This window comes from Culex quinquefasciatus, chromosome 2 (genome assembly GCF_015732765.1).
Source record: "Culex quinquefasciatus strain JHB chromosome 2, VPISU_Cqui_1.0_pri_paternal, whole genome shotgun sequence".
Classification (NCBI taxonomy): domain Eukaryota; kingdom Metazoa; phylum Arthropoda; class Insecta; order Diptera; family Culicidae; genus Culex; species Culex quinquefasciatus.
The window spans coordinates 58,772,761-58,793,297 of record NC_051862.1 but is presented as its reverse complement, the minus strand read 5'-3'; the positions used below and the strand labels follow the sequence as shown (position 1 = coordinate 58,793,297).

The 20,537-nt window shown below is 34.9% G+C and overlaps 1 long non-coding RNA gene across 1 annotated transcript; it reads right to left on the bottom strand.

Annotated features, from left to right (window-relative positions):
* Positions 1 to 16,523: 16,523 nt before the first annotated feature.
* LOC119767782 lies at positions 16,524 to 16,990 on the bottom strand. Its single transcript, XR_005277700.1, has 2 exons — positions 16,872 to 16,990; positions 16,524 to 16,821 (listed from the first exon to the last, which is right to left on the bottom strand). It is a non-coding gene; the product is annotated as an uncharacterized LOC119767782 (long non-coding RNA).
* Between the last annotated feature and the right edge of the window lie 3,547 nt (positions 16,991 to 20,537).

Here is a 20,537-nt window from a genome sequence, read left to right as displayed (position 1 = left end):
TTCATGTCTAATTTATACAATGAGAATTTCCGCAAAGATCCGCTCCCAACCCAACGCTATCCAAACCTTGCAAAAACTTTTGTGGAGTTGTTTTCGCCCCCTTTTGGTCCATTATTTCGGAGGGCCCAGCTTTTCCTAACCTCATTCTGTTTGCATCACTATCACACACAGAAATCAGTCCAATTCTCATTATCGTCATTATCTCGACGTTCCGTTCCATATGCAGAAGGAGAAAGGAAATCGCCATCAAAGCATGACTACATAGTTGGTGGTGTGGTTTGTTGGCTTAAATTCCTAATTTTGGCATGAAATTTTGAGAAAAGTTGACTCAACTCAACTCAACTCAACTCAACTCAACTCAACTCAACTCAACTCAACTCAACTCAACTCAACTCAACTCAACTCAACTCAACTCAACTCAACTCAACTCAACTCAACTCAACTCAACTCAACTCAACTCAACTCAACTCAACTCAACTCAACTCAACTCAACTCAACTCAACTCTCAACTCAACTCAACTCAACTCAACTCAACTCAACTCAACTCAACTCCAGCTCAACTCAACTCAACTCAACTCAACTCAACTCAACTCAGCTCAACTCAACTCAACTCAACTCAACTCAACTCAACTCAACTCAACTCAACTCAACTCAACTCAACTCAACTCAACTCAACTCAACTCAACTCAACTCAACTCAACTCAACTCAACTCAACTCAACTCAACTCAACTCAACTCAACTCAACTCAACTCAACTCAACTCAACTCAACTCAACTCAACTCAACTCAACTCAACTCAACTCAACTCAACTCAACTCAACTCAACTCAACTCAACTCAACTCAACTCAACTCAACTCCACTCAACTCAACTCAACTCAACTCAACTCAACTCAACTCAACTCAACTCAACTCAACTCAACTCAACTCAACTCAACTCAACTCAACTCAACTCAACTCAACTCAACTCAACTCAACTCAACTCAACTCAACTCAACTCAACTCAACTCAACTCAACTCAACTCAACTCAACTCAACTCAACTCAACTCAACTCAACTCAACTCAACTCAACTCAACTCAACTCAACTCAACTCAACTCAACTCAACTCAACCTGAGATCACCCAGCACAACGCCGATAATTTTCCCCATGAAAACAAAAAAAAACCTAAAAGAAAGCTCCTGCCTGTCGAACGTTAGACACGCAAGTGAAAGCTATTCTCCCTCTGTGCCCGGAAGCTGACAAATCTTTGCTTATTCCGGCCGACAAGTGAAGGTTCCTTCTTCCCCCAGAGTTTCGCCACTGCGCCACCTCTCTCTCTCTGTCTTCTTCATTTGCAATTAATGGTGAACGAGGCGAAATTGTAGCCCCGAGCTTTCGGCACAAAAAAAGGAGGTAGAGGGGGAAGCTTTTCACGTGTTTTGTTGTGTGCGGAAGTGAAGATAACGAGATCAGAGTGAGGCAGGATTCGGGGAGTTGTGATGATGGGGGAACTCTCAAACAGACAATCACTGATTTCGGTTGAGGGGGGAAATTGGTCGCTGGAAGCTACTTTGCGGGACGAACGTATTTTGAGAGTATTTATGCGAGTGTTTTCAGTGAGCTTTTGTGAACAACAATGGCTGGAATTGAGAAAGAAAGTTAAATATGAATTGTTTGCGAGTTTATAAATTCATATTAAGTCAGTTTTATATCACTCCGGAAGTTTCATAAGAAAATGTCATGCATCGTTGCTGACGATAAAGTGTTCATTCAGTCACTCGTAATGAGTACTAGGTACCTATCTATCTTTTGCAGGAACACATTCTCCAGCGACAAAAACGACACGTTTTGGCTGATGGATTTTAATAAATTATTCATTTTTTAAAGGCCCAGACATCAATCGCTGCCAGATTAACAATGACAAATATTTATCATTTTTAAAATATGAGTTATTAATTTTGTAAAAAACAAAAAAACGTCGAAATTTCGCTATTTCTCACTCCGTTGCAACGTCACGGAGTAATCAATAAGTCAAATGAAAAGTTCGACTTATAACATTGAATTTCGAAGTTTCATATCAGAGCCTATTTTGAAAGTGATTTGATTGAAATTTAGCAAATCGTTTGGAGGATATTTTGAATACCTATCATGGATGTGCGACAAAAGGTCGAAGGACTAAGGTCGAAAGTGGACAAAAGGTCGATTGGGCAATGCGTCGAAAGTACAAAAGGTCAAATGTAAAAAAATGAAACAAAATTCTGTAAAATTGTTGTAATTTTTCTTACATAGAATACATATTCAGAAACAGTCAGACTTCGAAAATATTTTTCTAAAATTTATTTCTGGAAAAAAAACAAGATTTTTTAACAGTTATTCTAATCAACATAACTTTAAAACTCTTTTTTAAGAGTTTTTCCATTCCTTAAAACATTTGATCGCATTCTTTCAACCATAAGCAGTCCTTTTAAAATGAATATTTCCAAATTCTAAAAATATTTTGAAAGATTTTCTATTCCTATGCAACCTTTTTTGATGGTTGTAATATTTTATGAGTTATTTTTACATTTTTTTAAGTTCTTTTAAAAAGTCTTGCCTCTAAAATAATTTATGAGTATTTTTTTTCATTCCTTACAGAGAAACTATTCTTGGTTGACATAAAATTTTGTGAGTTTTCCGTTTATTAGAACATGAGCATTTAATTAAACAAAAAGTCGTACTTTTAAAAACATTTGTGAGTTTTTCCATGTGTTAAAAAAACTTTTCTTGCTTGTTGTTATACTTTTGAAAGTTTTCCAATTGTTACATGCATGAAAAGTTTTTAAAAAAACTGACATGTTCAGTTTTTTTTGTGAACTTTTCAATTAATTAAAATAAAACTATTTGTGATGGTTGTAATATGATTTTGTTTCAAGCTAGCCATTTTGATTTTGAAGTCATAACTTTAAAAAAATAAGAGATTTTACAATTCTTGGAAAAAACATTTTTAGCTTGGTTGTAATATAAATTGTGAGTTTTTCCATTCTTTCGAATATGAGCAGTTTTTTAAATGAAAAGTCCAACTTTTGAATAATAGTTTCCTATATTTAAAAAAAAAACAACCTTATCTTGATTGTTAATAAATTGATTCCTCCGTGCTCTCTTGTTTTAAGCTTGCCGGTTTTCCTATTTAGTTAGCATAAGAGAGCACAGAGGCATCGATATGTTTGAGCGTATTTTTATTCTGAGCAATTCCAGCTCAAATCAGGAATTTTTCTGTTAATTTTGTACCCGACCTTCTCCGCTTTCAATGAAACTTTTTAGACATGTTAACCTAGGCCATTTAAGCCATTTTTGTGTATATGGAGCCAATTGTATCAAAAATGCCATTTGAGAATGGCGTTAGTTATTTTAATATTTTTGTATTTTGTAATTCAAAAATTATTGTATCTCGAAGCCGTTATATCGTATCATGAAGTGGTCCAAGACAAACTTGTAGGAAATTGGACGGGCTTTCTTTCACTGAAAGAAAAATACACGCCACTTTTTTAACGTTTAAGTTCAAAAGTCAAATTTGAAGGTGATGTCACGATTTTTTGATGGTTTTGATGGATTTCTAATTGACAGACTTGATTTTTCGGTGTTGAAGATATTTTTACCGGAAAGCTCGTCAAATTTTACATAAGTTTGCCTTTGAAAGCTTTTTAATTTGACTAGTTTTTATATTTACGTAAGCTTACTGTCCAGGTTTCTACCACAATGAAAAAAATATACAGTATGTAAAAAAAGTATTTACACCCCTTGGGCACTATGCACATTTTGTGATGAAACATGTAAAAAATTTAAAGTTTGACAGGAACCTAGTACTACGTTTTGTTCAGAAACTCATGCCAAACATTTTGCTACAAAAAGCTCATGAAAAGATGATTTCTATAAAAAGTTATATAACAAATACTATTACGAAAATAAAAAGGTGCAAAAAAGTTTGTACACCTTTCGAAAAATTAACATAAATAATGTTATTTGTTGACAAATCACCATAAATCCAGTCTCCCAACTCCAAATAGGCATCCTTGACTGATGAAAAAAATAATTTGGATTGAATATAAAGTTTACTAACTACTTAGTATAAAAGTTTATATAACTCTGGAAATTCTATATAAAACTTATCTAAACTTAATTTTGCAAACTTTTAATTGAACTAAATGTCAATATATTACCATATAATTGCTAAATAAACATTTTGGAGTGGGTATAACACCGTTTTGGGGGTATTTGTATCGATAGAATAGATTTTGCGTTGGAATTTCGTACCAACCCGGAATTACGTCGTCGGAAAATCCGCCGGCATCTGAACCGGTCCTCAATTCACAAGTCAACCTATGTGGCATCAGAAAGGGCATACAATTTCCGATCTTTTGATACCCATACATCCAGGTTTTCTATAAAACCCACGTTTTTAAATACCTAAGCAAAAACGTTGTTATGGTTTCGTTTGAGCAACCTGACAAAAATGTATGGAATTTCGTAATTTTTGTTCTCGTGGATCAAACTTACTTTTTGCCCAGGTATTTAAAAACGTAGGTTTTAAAGAAAACCTAGATGTATGGGTATCAAAAGATCGGAAATTTTATGCCCTTTCCGATTCCACATAGGTTGACTTGTGAATCGTGGACCGGTTCGGATGCCGGCAGATTTTCCTACGACGTAATTCCGGGTTGGTACGAAATTCCAACGAAAAATCTATTCTATCGATACAAATACCCCCAAAACGGTGTTATACCCACTCCAAAATGTTTATTTAGCAATTCTATGGTAATATATTGACATTTAGTTCAATTAAAAGTTTGCAAAATTAAGTTTAGATAAGTTTTATATAGAATTTCCAGAGTTATATAAACTTTTATACTAAGTAGTTAGTAAACTTTATATTCAATCCAAATTATTTTTTTAATCAGTCAAGGATGCCTATTTGGAGTTGGGAGACTGGATTTATGGTGATTTGTCAACAAATAACATTATTTATGTTAATTTTTCGAAAGGTGTACAAACTTTTTTTGCACCTTTTTTATTTTCGTAATAGTATTTGTTATATAACTTTTTATAGAAATCATCTTTTCATGAGCTTTTTGTAGCAAAATGTTTGGCATGAGTTTCTGAACAAAACGTAGTACTAGGTTCCTGTCAAACTTTAATTTTTTTACATGTTTCATCACAAAATGTGCATAGTGCCCAAGGGGTGTAAATACTTTTTTTACATACTGTATACTGTTTTCAGTTATGAGCAATGTAATTAGGCTTATATTCATAAGCCCATATATTCAATTGAAATGCTGTTAAAGACAAACCTACGGGAAATTGGACGAGCTTTCCTGTTAAAATATTTTCGAGACTGAAAAATCAAGTCTGTCATATAAAAATTGCCAAATACTACCAAAATACCAATACTACAAGTTTGTTTTCGACCACTTTTTGATACGATGTAACGGCTTAGAGATACAGTAATTTGTAAATTACAAAATACAAAAATATTGAATTAACTTACGCCCTTCTCAAATGTTATTTCATTTTATTTAAAAATATATATATTTTTAGGTTAGGGTTGGCTTTCAGTCTGTTTGGGGAATCAAAACAATTGTATGTTCTCTTCATTCGACGTTTCGTCCCGTTTTGGGCCTTTTTCAAGCAATCTAAGGGTTGATTTATTGGGTAAGGCACAAAAGCATAAAAATTGTAAACTTATACTAGGCTTACCGAAATGAGAGTGTTTGTCGTTAGGGGATGCTCTGTCAAGCACAGGACTGTCTGGTAGCGGGGTAATCTGTAGTTTCAGAAAACAAATGAATATTTCTAATTCTAAAAATATTTTTCTCTCCATGAAAAATATAAAAAAAAAACTTTCGACCTTTTGACATTCGACCTTTTGTATATTTGACCTTATTGCATTCGACCTTTTGTCATACATTCGATATTAGAATATCTATTCAACGATATGTCGGATTGTTGATCAGGACGTACTTTTCATACAAATAGTTTGAAATTTGGCTTCATAAAGGTGCATAAATAACACTTCAGTGGTCTTAACTTATGGTGGTTCACAGTGATGCCAGATCTTAAAATTTTTGACTCATTTATGTGGTCTATCGATTATCTATCCAACGACTTATAACATGATGATATTGCACCACATGCAAATATATTGCCCTACCCCAGAACTCCCAAGCTCGAGAAAAAGGGGGAATTTACAAACAAATTTCCCCTTTTTCTCGAGCTTGGGAGTTTAGGTGTTAATCAAATTTTGATAGGCAAAATATCAAAATTTTAAATTCTCCTTGAAAATTTTCGGGAATCAAGAGTAGTGAAAAGACTAAAATTAACGGAAATTTGCACTCAATTTCCTTTGAATATAATTTGACAGAATTGTGAAATAAACGGAAATCGTATGATAACTCCAAAATTCCATTCAGAAAAAAAACAAACATCATTTTCAATTGACATATTTAAGATTGAAATCTCAAATCAACTCCTTCAAATCCTAAAACCAAACGTTTCCAAAAATAAACGTTAAAGATAATCCAAACCGACAGCAAACATACCACCAATAATCCCAGTATAATGACTAAAATTAAACCGTATCTTCGTCATCTGACGTCATCATTACACCGGTATTCCGGTTGTCTGTGTGTATGTTTGTGTATGCGTCCCAAAGCTCTGGCTCTGGTCTTACCCTACTCCAACAGAACAACATATGACAGCTCCGCCCAGACAAAAATGTTCTGCTCCTGGTGGGGTGAGCAACGGGGAAAAAGGTGAGCCAAATTATTACCCAGATATGTTTATTTTATGTATGAGAACGAACGATGGGAGCATGATAAAGTTCTGCGCCGGGGAACTTTTTCCGGGGGTGAGGCACAACCAATGTTTGGGACAGAATGAGATCGTGTTTTACCTGGATTCGGGCAAAAGTTTTGGTGCGTAGGACGAAAACATGCCTGTGGAAGTATGAAGCCTTGTATTAAATACGAGGAAATTGGAGAAATGTATGCACAAAGATGGCACCTGCCAGAGGAATTGTGGTCTGGCAATTGAGCCAAAAAAAGTGAAATCTTACAGAAACATACTCATTTAGGGGATGTATCCTATTTTCGTCCTAAGTGGCTATAATTTTGACCTGAAAAGGCGCTTGACACAATTTTGGGTGGAATCACCCTAAACCACACGTGCTGCAAACACTCTGAGCTTAAATCCCCGTTCATTCTGGAAGCAGGAGAACCAAGCTGTCTCGGACAAGATGAATGATTGAATGTTCCGGTCTGTGTTTATGTTTTCATCATCTCTGAGGTGTGTTTGTGTGTGTTCGTGCGTTTGCTGAGGGATTTATGAAATACCCCCTCAGAGTTTCCTGCTGCGGGACCAACTCAACTGCTGCTAAGAAGGTTCAAAGGGTGTTATTATTATTTGGTATAAACTAATATCGATGAAAGGCAGCAAAGCACCGTCGTCATCGTCATCATCATCGAGAAAGGATTTGTTTGCAATCGGGATCAAAATCCCCCCTCAGGAGATGTTGTCTGAAGTTTATTGAATTTTATGCTGAATGCATGGAAAGGGTAAGATCATAAAAATCAGTAGAAATTTTACCGTTTTTGGCCCACATGATGTCTGAAGATCAAACCGAATGTGTACGAAAACAAAAAATCAAATGAAATTTACTGCCCTATTTTATGAAAATGGTTTCGAATGGCAAATAAACTTAGAGTAGACGGTTTCCACGCGAAATCGACCACTCAAAATCCGGACCATTCCCGATCTTCATGAAACTTGCTGGATCGTTTGTCCTACTCAAATCAACAACTCCTGTGCACTCAGTTTAGTAATTCACAATGGCATTTGAATTTTAGGAACTTTTTTAGTTTTAAATTATTTGTAATTACGTTTAAATTAAATAAATCATATCTTTCGAAGGAGATGTTCAAAAAAATCGATCGTGCGCTCTCTTCAATGAAAATATTTCCAAAAGCCTAAACTTTCATTTTAGATCAAAAAACGGCCAAAAATCAAACTTTTTTCCAAAATCAGGCTGGATACACCCTTCGATTCAATTTTTGCCATTACCAACAAATTTTTTTGGCAAAATTTATAACAGATCCCATTTTTAAACATGAAACAAAGTTCTGCTTCCGTGTTTTTGAGTTTTTTCTTGAAGTACCGGTTTCAAATACTATATGAATTATGGCGATATTGCAAAAAAAAACATATTTCAAAAACCTTGACTTACTTGACATTGTTTCAGCCAACTATAGTTGTCCGGTTTGTTAAAGAAAGGTTTTCAAGGAAAAATACGCATGAGTTCTGTTGAAACGGCGACAATGACAATGATTATTTAAAAAATACTCAAAATTGTCATCTTTGAACCGCCCTGACGTGACAGGAACCACCCTAACAACCCGAAAAATTAGGCAAAATTAAACTATTTTGCAGGTATTAACAACACTGACGAGTGAGATAAACATTTTTCCATAACAAAAGTGGTTCAGGAAATGTAATTTAAAGTGCACCTTGTTTGGTTATCTTTAGTAATAATTTCGTTCCTTTTATATGTATTTGAAACCCGTACTTCAAGAAAAAACTCAAAAACGCGGAAGCAGAACTTTGTTTCATGTTTAAAAATGGGATCTGTTATAAATTTTGCCATAAAATATGTAATTTAGCTTTTTGGAAAAGAAATTAAAAAAAACGACAAAAGGTGTTTATTTAAAACCACTCGAAAACGCTATCGCTCCAACTTGGTGTCTATGGAAGAAAAGTAGGAAATTGACGGTGAAATTTCGAATGGTAATGGCAAAAATTGAATCGAAGGGTGTATTCAGCCTGATTTTGGAAAAAAAAGTTTGATTTTTGGCCGTTTTTTGATCGAAACTGAAAGTTTAGGCTTTTGGAAATATTTTCATTGAAAAGAGCGCACGATTTCCGTTAAAACACACTTTCGATCGATTTTTTTGAACATCTCCTTCGAAAGATATGATTTATTCAATTTAAACGTAATTACAAATAATTTAAAACTAAAAAAGTTCCTAAAATTCAAATGCCATTGTGAATTACTAAACTGAGTGCACAGGAGTTGTTGATTTGAGTAGGACAAACGATCCAGCAAGTTTCATGAAGATCGGGAATGGTCCGGATTTTGAGTGGTCGATTTCGCGTGGAAACCGTCAGTAGCCTTTTACATGGGCAAAAACATTTATTTTTGATATTTTAAAAGTTGGGCAAAACAAATTCTCAGCTTTTTTGCAGGGTTGCTTTTTTACAAAGTATTTTCGAATAGAAAAATACTGAACATTTTTCAAAAAAAAAATACATTAAATGCCTATACACTTTCCAGTTTTTCGAAAAATTGTATAATTATTTTTGATTGCTTATTTGCTTATTGCTCAACATCATCCATCTGTATTTATTTGTTATTTTCTCAAATATTAAAAAAAATTAATGAAAATTGTTTGCCGATAATGGGCAAAACAGAATCGAAATAAATCTTTTATAGACAAATGGAATTTCTTAACCGTATGTTTCTCAACTCGTATATGAAACCAACTTACTAAACTTCATGAGAGAAACAACTTATTTGTAATGACTCGCATGATTTGTGGCCCGCAACCGTGGGGAGTTTCAATCAACCACGAACTTTATCCATCTCTGCCAGCCACACTTTGGCTCGTACTTTGTCATCTGTGTGGAACCCCGCGTTCTGCCGGTACGTGTGTGTGCTTCTGTTTTCGCTTTTCCACCCAAGCCGCACAGTAATTAAATTCATCCAAGGATAATTACGTCCCTCACCTGCGGTTCAGCCACCACACACACACTCGTAACAACCACCACCCACCTGTGCGCGAAAAGAAGCAAGAATAACTCAACCAACTCAACGACAAATCATGCTGCGCGGGTAAAAGTTTTTCCCGAGATTTTCCGGCGAACTTAAAATAGTGGTGGAAATTGTGTGCTCATATGTTGTGCACGGTACTTGAGGACAAATGTTGCCAACATTCTGAAAGTTGTGGCTTTGAAGCTTTGGGGGGAAACTTCAAATTGTAGCAAGTTGCACTAGCTTTCGTAATAACAACATCTGAAACTAACTAAATCAAATCGTAAAAGTAATATCAAATAATCCAAATTCATCAATTTTTAAGCAAGTTAAGTCGTAAAACTTCTCAATCATGCACCTGTTGCAACCCAACAGGCTTACATCCAAAAACTTACTCCGAACTACCACCATTTGGATACCTTTCCCATGAATTCCGGTAGACTCACCTTAATCATCGTCCCAAAGTTTTCACGCGCGCACCTTGAGATAATGTCCTGAAAAGCATCCCTTCCCGGGAGCATCATTCCCTCTTCCAACTCACCTTTCTCCTCCAGGCTTGGTGTTATGGTAATGGAGCATAATTAATAACAGAAACAAGCATAACATTAGACCAAGGTAAATCTAATTATACATCCACGTCCTTCTCTCGTCCAGGAGGAGGTGCGTTTCCAGACCAGTAGCCAGAGGAAGGACAAGTAGGAAACGGAAGGTGGTGAAAGAAAAACAGTGAGAATAATTTTAGAGCTTGAAATTTTTCAATGTTTGAAAAATGATCAAAATGTGGGACTCTGAACGATGTTCAATCACAATTTGCAAATCAAAATATCTTTAAATCTAATTTACGAAGCTTTGACATTGATGTTTTTGAATTTATTTATCAATTATTTTTCAACGAGTAAGACTTGCCCCAAGATTCATATTTTTGAAACATGTAGCCTGTCCCAACGTCTTAGTCCGTTTAAAAAAAACTGACTTAATCCACCTATGTGGTTGATGCCTTCCTCACTTTACCTTTACAATGGGTGATATGATGGGTGATAAACATAACTAATAATAACTCGAGACATAGTTGCCAGATCTTCAATGTTTTAGTATCGATGGAAAGGGCTTTCAATCACCTAAACCAGTGTTGGTATTCTCGCGCTCTCGCGAGAAAAAATCCTCTCTCTCGAGTGCTCTCTTCCGCTCGCGAACGGGCTTTCTCGCGAGCCAGAATTGCCCGCTCGCGAGAAGTTGAATGTGTTAGAGACAAACAAAAAACAACACAGCGATTGAAGTTACACCTCTATACCATTGCCTGGTTCGCTCATTGCTAGCTTAGGACCAAGGGATAGCACGAGGCGCTCGCGTGCGCTCGCGGCGAGAGCGAGAACGCGAACGAAAATGCGAGCGCGAGCGAGAAGAGAAACTACAAGTTCTCTCCCACGCTCGCGAACGAGAAATACTTTTCTTCTTCTCGCTCGAATTCCAACACTGACCTAAACAAAACGATGGGTTGGATGATGGATCCGGGCATCGTTTACATAAATTTAAGTGAGATCCGGCTTTAAAAAAGTTTCACTTGAGCGGTCATAGCTCAAGACAGGATAGAAATACCTTTAATGTTTTAGACTTGTGTGAAAGTTCTTTCGATTATTATTATTATTATAACATGTAGATATTTGGTGCGATTTCCTGCCATTTATTCAGCTTCCAAAAATATGCAAAACACATTTTTATACATAACTTTTGAACTAGTAATCTAAACTTCAAGTAATTCAATAGCACCGTATGGGACCCCAAACCAAGTCGAATGCGAATTGACATCGTTGCAGCCAGAGCTGAGAAAACTGAGTGACATTATTAGTCATATACAGTCATGCCTCGGTTTTGCACGCCTCGGTTTTGCACTGCCCCGGTTTTGCACCGTTCAGCTGCCTCGGTTAAGCACGGCCCAGTGCTAAACTGAAGCACAGAGCTTATGGGATTTTGGCTATATGGGAGACATTGGCTATAATTCTATGAATAATCATGCAAACATCAAAAAATTATAGTGTTTTGGAATCGGGATGATGTCAGCTATCCATTAAAATTATTATTTCATGGAAGTTTTCACAAAAATACGTATGTTTGCTGTATTTCGAAAATGCATATTTTTCTCTAAAATAACCAAAAATATATTGTTATTGCAATATGGTAAATGATCAGGTTTTTTTTTCATACATTTTGGATGTAATAACAACATTTTTAGAAAATACTCAAAATTTTCACAAAACTACGTATTTTCGAAAAAAAATACTCAAAATTTCAATTTTTAACAATTTGGTATCAAACGATCGGGATTTTTTCATACATTTCGAATGTGATAACAACATTTCTAGAAAATACTTCAAATTTTCACAAAACTACGTATTTTCGAAAAAAATGCTCAAAATTTCCATTTTTACAATGTGGGTATCAAACGATCGGGATTTTTTCATACATTTCGAATGTAATAAAAATATTTTTTGAAAATACTCCAAATTTTCACAAAACTACGTATTTTCGAAAAAAAATACTCAAAATTTCGGTTTTTACCAGGTGGGTATCAACGATCGGGATTTTTTCATACATTTCGAATGTAATAACAACATTTTTTGAAAATACTCAAAATTTTCACAAAACTACGTATTTTCGAAAAAAATAGTCAACATTTCCGTTTTTATAATGTGGGTATCAAACGATCGGGATTTTTAATACATTTCGAATGTAATCAATTTTTTTGAAAATTCTCAAAATTTTCACAAAACTTCATATTTTCAAAAAAAAAAATCAGTTATTGCAGTTATTGTTATATTATTATATTATTATCGTTTGATATCCATATTGTAAAAATTGAAATTTTGAGTATTTTTTTCGAAAATACGTAGTTTTGTGAAAATTTTGAGTATTTTCTAAAAATGTTGTTATTACATTCGAAATGTATGAAAAAATCCCGATCGTTGATACCCATATTGTAAAAATTGAAATTTTGAGTATTTTTTTCGAAAATACGTAGTTATGTGAAAATTTGGAGTATTTAAAAAAAAATTGTTATTACATTCGAAATTTATGAAAAAATCCCGATCGTTTGATACCCATATTGTAAAAATTTAAATTTTGAGTATTTTTTTTTCGAAAATAAGTAGTTTTGTGAAAATTGTGGGTATTTTCAAAAAATATTGTTATTACATTCGAAATGTATGAAAAAATGCCGATCGTTTGATACCCATATTGTAAAAATATAAATTTTGAGTATTTTTTCGAAAAAACGTAGTTTTGTGAAAATTTGGAGTATTTTCTAAAAATGTTATTATTACATCCAAAATGTATGAAAAAAAACTTGATCATTTGATACCCATATTGCAATAACAATATATTTTTGGTTATTTTAGAGAAAAATATGCATTTTCGAAATACAGCAAACATACGTATTTTTGTGAAAACTTTCATGAAATAATAATTTTAATGGATAGCTGACATCATCCCGATTCCAAAACACTATAATTTTTTGATGTTTGCATGATTATTCATAGAATTATAGCCAATGTCTCCCATATAGCAAAAATCCCATAAGCCTTGTGCCTCGGTTATGCACGCCTCGGTTTTGCATCCCCCATATGCGGTGCTAAACCGAGGCACGACTGTACACACTAGGGTGCCCAGAACATGGGACTTTTTCTCAAAACCTCGCTCCGCAAGCTGAATATTGTTCCTTGACCTATTTTAGGACTCTGGGCCAAAAATGAGCTTAATCGGCCAACATTTACCCATTGATACTCAAATGTGAAGTTTGTATGAGAAAAATCGAAAAAAGGTATGGAATACCCAATTTTCTTACGGTTTGGTCTACAGTGCGCTACTTTCATCCAAATATTCCCAAAAGTGATATTCTTGTCGAAAATTTAATGCTCTACAACTTTGTAGAACATACCAAAGCTGTAAAACTCGATCCTGAAAAGTTATTAGCGATTTAAAAAAGTCATTTTTGTATGAAAATCATTTTTTCACTAGCTTCAGGCTCGGGTATTAATGGGTTAATCTCAACCAATTTCGCTCAAAATTTACACAGATGCTTAAAATAACCCAAAAAAAACCGTTTCCCACTTGTGGAGCAGGGTGTCATTTTTTCTGGGCACCCCAATACACACACAGAGACATTTATTCAGTTTTCGATTCTGAGTCGATACGTATACATCATGTTGGGTTTTCGAGCTTTTGATAAAAAGTTCATTTTTAGAACATGCTTGAACAAAAAGTACCGTTCAAAATTGTTTTTAACCATTTAATTTGCAATTAAATGTCTGGTTTGCAAAATGTATTCCTTTTTGATAAAATGAAAATCAGCACGTCCCATTTCGTTTTCTTAGATAAGAAAAATATAATAAAATACTTTCTCGAACACCATCTTCAATTTTAGGAAAACATAACTTTTTTGAGCAAATTTCTAAAACTGCTCGGAATCAATACATAAACTGATTCATTTAGGTTTATTTGGTATTCAAATGATAGGGTTTTGTCCATAGATTAAGATGCACAATCAATATTTGATCAAAATTTAAGTATTTGGCTGATATTACGTCTGGGAAGGGTCAGAAAAAATATGTGATTTTACCTCTGAAAATGTGTAATTTTACCACTATTCTGGTGTAATGTCTTTTCAGTCTGAATTGAGGTCAAATTACATCATAAAAGAGGTGATATTCAACCTTCCAAAATTACACCTTCCAAATTTACATTATTTGTTATTGTGTTCTTTTGTTGAAAAAAATCACTTATTTTCGAAACTTTTTTCAGAGATGCCCATTTAATTTAGGGTAGTCCATTTTTCCTAGTAGAACTAATACATGCAGCTTGTAGGAAATTTCACCACAAGCATTTTCCTCCTTGAGAAATGGAATTTCACCACTCCAGAGCCGAGATATTTGAGTATTAGTACACCGCAAAAAAAGTTGAATTTTGGAATGTTGTAAATTTGGTAGGTTGAATATGACCTCTTTTTTGAGTAATATTACCTTATAAAATGTGTATAATTTTGAACCTGAAGAATATTCTCCACAAACTGATTAATTTTAATATTACATTTTTTTTTACACAAAATCTGTCACCATTTCCTGATCAATATTTACATCATTTTTTTCTGTATAAGAAAAAAAGAACCAATTTAAATAAAATCATGAGTGTTTATAAACGTTTTATTCGAAATTCTGAGAGGGTAAAGTAGTCATCAATAAGACACTCTTGGTTTTCAACCTTCAATTATTTTTTGAAATTTTTTCATAATCATTTTATAACGAGCTTTTTAATGCCTTTTCTTTCTATTAAATCGTTCTAACACTGACCGAAATATGAGATCCATCCGACCTCTACACCCAGAGTTATTCAACTGTCTCATTGTAGACGCACTTGGCAGGAACAATGAGACAGGTGGGGAACAATGAGACACTCTACGAAAATCAATACTTTTCTAGTAAAACAGCATATCTTTGCATTGTTCCATTGCAGGTGACGTGTCTTGAACAATTTCAAGCAATTTAGCCAACTTGAAACTTTAATTAACAAAATTTATTCTAAATAGTATTTACATTTTGTAGAATCCATATATTTGTCTCAAATAACTTTTTGCCTTCCTCACCTTACTGAGGAAAGGCTTTAAAATCACTCGGTAAATGAACTTCTTAATTCGACCTCGTAGACCCACCTTCATGTATACCTATCGACTCAGAATCAAATTCTGAACAAATGTCTGTGCGTGTGTCTGGATGTGAGTCCGTGCACCGAAAAATATGCACTCGATTATCTCCGGACTGGCTGAACCGATTTGGACCGTTCTGGTCTCATTCGATCCGTCTTGGGGTCCCACAAGACCCTAGTTAATATTATAAAGTTTTGTTAAGTATTTCAAAAGTTATGCTAAAAAAACGATTTTGGCTAAAGTTTGAAAGATTGTAAAAAGCGTGGTTTTTGTAAGAAAACCCGTCTGATCATACATTTTTAAAAAGGTATTTGAAAGACCTTTCAAATGAGCCCAAAACATTGAAGATCTGATAACCCTATCAAAAGTTATACGCACTTAAGTGTCATTTTTACACATTTCAGGGGCCGGATCTCAAATATTTTGATGAAAAAATTGTCCGGATCAATCATGCGACCCACCGTTAAATAGGTAATCAAAAGACCTTTCCAACAAGCCCACCAGATTGAAGTTCTGATAACCCTGTCAAAAGTTATGAGCACTTAAGTGTCATTTGTACACATTTTAGAGGCCGGATCTCAAATATTTCGATGAAAATAATGGCCGGGTCCATCATACGACCCGTCGTTAGTTGGACAATTGAAAGATCTTTCTAATGAGCCCAAAACATTGAAGATCTGATAGCCCTATCAAAAGTTATTAGCACTTAAGTGTTATTTATGCACTTTTCGGAGACCGGATCCCTGATATTTCTATCATAACGGTGTCCGGGTCTGGCATGAGACCCATCATTAGTTAGATAATTAGCCGGATCTCAGATATTACGATAGAAAGTGTCCGGGTCCATCATTAGTTAGATAACTGGAAGGCCTTTCAAATGAGCTTAAAACATCAAAAATCTGATAACCCTATCAAAAGTTATGAGTAATAAGATGAAAATAATTTTCGGATGCACAATGCGACCCATCGTTGGATGAAACATCGAAAGACCTCTTTGCAAATAAACAAAAACTAAGTAGATACATATTTTCTCATTTATTTTCATTTTTTATAAATATGACTTTCTCCACTCGTGGTCACATGAAACTTCCTCCTGCTGCCTCAAGTCCATCATCGTTTAAGGTCTCGCGTATTTTGTAGTCTGGAAGACAATGTTGTATCTACCACGGCAGGATCTTCGCTTGCCGATCTGCAACGGATCGTCCCGGGATAGGAAGTTGTTCCGTCGGTCGTATTGGCCAGTCGATCAGGAACGGGCCAGACCGACGATGACGCTGCCGCCGCCATCACTCTTGTTTAGTTTGACCAAAAACACTACAAAGAAACTGGTTAGAAATTAATCAAGTAACTGTAACAAAACTTACCTTTTAGCATTTTTTTCACACAAAACTTGATCGTCCACTTGAAATTTGATAAAATTAAACAATATTTTGTTTGGAATTGCTCTTTTGACAGATGACATTGTGAAGAATGCAAAACAGGAGATGGATTCTGCATTTTTGCACGAACACTCACATTGAGAAATGATCAAACATCAAAATTACCTCTCACTACACCCTGACCAAAAATCAAGAGTTTGTTTTCCCACATTTTCAAGCAAATTTTAGAGTTCAAGTCGAGCTTTTTAGCTCGAGCCTCGATTCGATTTGGCTCGAGTTCAAGCCTTAATCGACTCGTGCTAGAGCCAAAATTCTCACTAGGTTCTCACAATGTTCTGAAAAAATCGTATGTATTCGTATGAACTGAAAAATTCATATGTAAAAGACTAATAACGAATAATATAACGAATTCAGTGAATCGTAATTCTTGGTAAGGGTGATTTTATTGCAAAAAATAAAATAATTTGTCAAGACAACATTTAAGATAGATCAACTATGGTTCCCTTGGAACGAGATTTCAAGTAAAATACTTTATGTCAAGATCGGCCGTGGAATCAATTTTTCAAAATTGATTGAAAATTTAATTTAAACCTATTTTGGTCATACAAAGTGCCATTGTGCTGATAAAAAATATTTTCGTTGTAAACAAGAATATCACTAATTTTAGTTCAATTTTAGGATTCAAATGTTTTGTTACATGAATAATTGTGGTGAGGGAGAAGGGATGTCCAATGTGTAAAAAAATGACATCCTTTTCCCTTTCCAATAGAGTTATCTACGTGCGCATGTATTGCATATACGTACATGAAAAAGATTGAGGTTAAATGTTGTACCAGCCAGCAACACAAATGGTGTGCTAGGACCGAGGCTACACCCTTACCAAAAATCATGATTTTTTGAGTTCCAAATCCCACTTTTCATACGATTTTTTGAGTTCAGGTACTACGACCATAAAAATGGTTCGTATGAAGAGTGGGATTTGGAACTCAAAAAATCATGATTTTTGGTAAGGGTGTAGGACCCTATTGTAAACCATACATGTGTGGAAGGCACCAACCACCTATAGGTGGATTAAGTAACGTTTTTTTATTAAATAGAGTTAAAACTCAATAAAAGTGCCCACATGTTTTGTAAGATTAACCTGGATTTTGAAAAGTTTAATGAAGAAAAATTAAAGTGTCTCATTGTTACCTAAGGGCCGAAAGAAAGAACAATTAGACAACCCTGGATTCTGGGTATATTATCATTCCAACGCCCAAGGCTCCAAAAAAGTTGAAACGGTAACTTCAACTCAATGGATCTCGGGCATAACTTAACCAATCAAGATGATTCTTCTTTCCAGTGATTTGTTAGGATGTCTAGATGATTCTAGAACTTTGCAGAACTTAATTTGATCAAATCTGTAATTTTTGCGATTAAAAACATCGTTCCAACTTTTTTTTTTCGCGTACAAAAAAAAATTCACCAAAAATTCCGCGGAGGCAGTCGTTTTGAAAAAAGGTGGAACGATGTTTTCGGTCGCAGAAATTACAGATCTGATCAAATTAAGTTCTGCAAAGTTCTAGGATTATCTAGACATTCTTACAAATTACTGGAAACAAGAATCGTCCCGATTGGTTGAGTTATGCCCGAGAACCAGCGAGTTGAAGTTACCGTTCCAACTTTTTTGGGAGGCTTGGGCGTCCGTGTAAGTTGGACATGCGTTGGGCGTTCCAGTGTTATTCAATTTGATCGAATCTAATGAAAGGACTAACTATGTAGCCCAACTTATGCTTTACGAAATTACGAAAGAAATTTGATGAAATATTAGGTTTTGTGTGGCAGCATTTCAGCGAATGTGTTATTTTTTGGCCATACATTACTTTAACACCTCAGAAACAAACATTTATGAATAACTTTACAAGGGAGCGTCCATATCCGAAGCAACTCTTATGACAGAAGGGTATTCATGGACACACTTTTCCCCCAAATATGAACCTGATTCTATAAAACTACGATTTGTTAGAGCCATTTTATCATTGTTCTCCGTGTCTCATTGATGTCTAATGTACCCTACGCCACAAAATTTAGCTTCGAATTTTATATAAAAGTCCTATTGGCACAATTTTTTTGCTGTTTTACGGCAGCAAATTATTGAAAAATACGTCTTTTTTCAAAATTCAAACATTGCAGGGGTCAAACCACCCCTCCGTAACGAGATATGGGAAAATGGATTCGTTATCAAGGACAAAATTACCCCTTAGGACAAAGATTCAGGCAAATCGAAGAGGGGTCGGGGCAACTCGTTTGTGAATTGGCGAAGAATTATCCGTATATAAAAAAATGAAAATAAAAATAAGGCCGTTTCAAATATTTTTCAAAGTTTATGTCGCCCCAACCCTCCCCCCCCCCTCCTCCTCACGACTTTTATCAGAGTTGAGGTACACAAACTTCAAAAAATATTTGCAACGGCTCAAAAGAAAAAAAACATTTTTTGTAATTTTGATGTGTGCTCTTTTCAAATGGAATTGCTGTTTTGTTACAGATTTTGGTGCATTAAATATTTTTTTTAATTATTACTAGAACTATTGGAAATTTAAATTTTTTGTCAAACTTTACGTTTTAATTTTTAATCGGTTTAAATTATTTAAAAGATTGACAAAAAAAATTTCAACATTGAACAAAACAAAACACAAATTTTGACCGCATATAATCACATTAGTCCTGTTCATTTAGATACTTCACCAATAGCTTCCGGACGGTAAGACCTGGTAAGACAATGGTGTGAAGGCGCATCAGCAAAAAGCCATTTTCGATGCCCTTGCCAAAAGGGTTTCCCGGAGGGGGCTTATCCCAGCAAAAGAGTTAAGTTTTGGAATCAGAAAGATCACTAAGAAAATTTGAAGGGATTTACTCTCATTTTTGACGGCAGCAAGTTTAACCAAGTCACGGTTTTCCTCCAACTTCGATTCGCAGTTAATACTATCGAGCGTAAAAGGGATTTTCATTAGGGGATTATAGTCGCTGGCTTATGACAATGCGGCCCCACAAGCTGTTGTCTGATATGGTCTTAATTGAATTAATTCCCATCACATCTAATCTCTGATACTCTATGGGGGAAAGGGAGCGGGTCTCCATACTTTGGATTACTGTGAAATGGTGCCTTTGTTGTGTGCGAAAATGATAATCACCCAGCTTTTTTGGCGCTTATTTACCAATTTTGAAAGAGCGTTGTGATCGGGCAATGTTGACACGTTTCATTTTATCGGTTTGAAATATTCCCTCTCGATAATCTCTACTCTACTTTATTAAATATTTAAATTTTCAACGATTGATTATTTTTTTAAATTATTTTCGGAACTGGTACGCTCAACAAACAAGGTCTGATCCCAGTGTTGAATATTGACCTATCAAATATGTGTTTGGTTATGCACAATTAAGCTCGTGTATTTAAGGTGATAAAGTCCAGGCAGAGAATAATTAAATTTGGAATGGGTAACATTCGCGATGGCTGGCAGACACATTGCAAACAATGTAAATGAGGCTTTTGCATGGATAATCCATGAGGAACCGTTAGCAGGGGTGACATTGGACAGTTTCAAATGGTGCACTTTACTAAAAATGGTACTGGAACTTTTAATTTAAAAATAATCAATGTGGCTCAAAAGAATT